Source organism: Vigna unguiculata, unplaced genomic scaffold (genome assembly GCF_037176805.1).
Source record: "Vigna unguiculata cultivar grain cowpea cultivar isolate G323 ecotype 2 unplaced genomic scaffold, ASM3717680v1 ptg000016l_ERROPOS49151548, whole genome shotgun sequence".
In the NCBI taxonomy this organism is placed as follows: domain Eukaryota; kingdom Viridiplantae; phylum Streptophyta; class Magnoliopsida; order Fabales; family Fabaceae; genus Vigna; species Vigna unguiculata.
Genome location: NW_028196656.1, coordinates 112,501 through 115,000, shown reverse-complemented (window position 1 = coordinate 115,000; position 2,500 = coordinate 112,501).

Below are 2,500 nucleotides of genomic sequence, written 5' to 3'. Positions count from 1 at the left end.
TCTTCTTCGCAGTTCAACATCGCCTCCCTCGTTTCCAACAGGCCCAAAGGTCGTCTTCTTCGCAGATCCACGAAGAGCTCATCACGATTTGCCACATTCCATTTCCCACGGGTTGTCAACAACACTTTCTCACACTTCCCGCAATCGAGTACGTGCATGACATGCCAAAGCACATCTTATTTGCCTTCCATCGCACTCAAGACGACGGGTTGTGGAAGAACGATATTGTTCACAACAAGTTCAAGGACAACGTCTCAATCAAGGGACACAACCGAATTATGTTGACTGGGTCGCTAAAGTAAACCCGAGTTCATATAATGCACCGCATCCAAAAGAACTAGCCACAACACGTGCATCACTGAGATGTTTCACTAGATAGAACACGTGCGTGACATTAGGATCCTCCAACACCTCTTCGTGATGGAAAGATAGAATTCGAAGCAACCACAGAAGTACCGTCTAGTGGGTAGGCAACACAGGGACTGATCAACCAATATCACCCAAGGCAACGGGTGAAAATGGAAGAGATGCATGCTTGACCGTTCGATACGCAAGGCATGGAGCCAGCCAGCAAGTGCATCTCGATTACAACTCACACACCCTCACGTTCGCAAGACACCACACCACAAGACGGTCCACCCCCCACCTACCATGGGCAAGCAAGCAAATGGAAACATCAAGTGACGCAGGGTCAAGCATCGCTAGGCATGAAAATAACTTTCCACAATATCCGAGGGACTAGCTGCCGAGCTAACCAACGATCAGTGACGACCGTGTGTTGGTATTAATAAAGCTCAACAACTATGAAGAGGCTAGTTGTGCCATGATAAACATGCTAACGCACGCACCACGTGAGGGGGGAGGCCTCATCAAGCTCCCTTTAAAACCTGCCAGTGTGGAGCTGGCCGGCTCAAGGAGCACTCCCCCCCTATAAGAGGTTAATATGCAAAAGGCAAAATTGTACAAGTAGATACACTTTTTTTGAGCAGACATAAGTCCATATCTTGGGCTACACTTCGAATTTTGATGCGATTTTTTGCAGTAATTCGTAGAATAATGGTATCTCCTTGCTCACCAAATTTCATAATTTTTCTCGAAGGGGAACTATTTTTTTTATTTTTTTTACTTACCGGGTATGTGTAAAATCGGGAAAAATAGAAAAGCACATGTAGACTTCGAATTTCGACCTCATTTTTTCCAGTCCACCACTAAACAATATCAGGAACCTCCCCACAAAATTTCATTCAGTTTGGCCAAGGTCTTAAATTTGACAAATTTTGGCACCAAGCTATCTAGTCGCGGTGCACCGACCAACTTGGCCAAGTGCAAAATGCATCCAATTCAAAACTTTTGTGCACCAACACTTTTACAGTACTCATTTGGGGACATTTGGAGGCCTTTCCAACCCTCACATCTCAAAAACCATGAATTTCATTTTTTCACAAAACTCCACACAAGCCATCTAGCTATGCCGCGGTGGTGCACCGACCAACTTGGCCATGTGCAAAACCCTCCGAACTCAAAACTTTCGTGCACCAAGACTTTCATGGTATTCATTTGGGGGCATTTGGAGGCCATTCCAACCCTCACATCTCAAAAACCACGAATTTCATTTTTTCACAAATCTCCCCACCAAGCCATTTAGCTATGCCGTGGTGCACCGCCAACCTTGGCCATGTGCAAAACCCAACCAACTCAAAACATTCGTGCACCAAGACTTTCATGGTATTCATTTGGGGGCATTTGGAGGCCTTTCCAACCCTCACATCTCAAAAACCACGAATTTCATTTTTTCACAAAACTCCCCACCAAGCCATTTAGCTATGCCGTGGTGCACCGACAACCTTGCCCATGTGCAAAACCCAACCAACTCAAAACTTTCGTGCACCAAGACTTTCATGGTATTCATTTGGGGGCATTTGTAGGCCTTTCCAACCCTCACATCTCAAAAACCACGAATTTCATTTTTTCACAAATCTCCCCACCAAGCCATTTAGCTATGCCGTGGTGCACCGACAACCTTGCCCATGTGCAAAACCCAACCAACTCAAAACTTTCGTGCACCAAGACTTTCATGGTATTCATTTGGGGGCATTTGGAGGCCTTTCCAACCCTCACATCTCAAAAACCACGAATTTCATTTTTTCACAAAACTCCCCACCAAGCCATTTAGCTATGCCGTGGTGCACCGCCAACCTTGGCCATGTGCAAAACCCTCCGAACTCAAAACTTTCGTGCACCAAGACTTTCATGGTATTCATTTGGGGGCATTTGGAGGCCTTTCCAACCCTCACAACTCAAAAACCACGAATTTCATTTTTTCACAAAACTCCCCACCAAGCCATTTAGCTATGCCGCGGTGCACCGACCAACTTGGCCATGTGCAAAACCCAACCAACTCAAAACTTTCGTGCACCAAGACTTTCATGGTATTCATTTGGGGGCATTTGTAGGCCTTTCCAACCCTCACATCTCAAAAACCACGAATTTCATTTTTTCA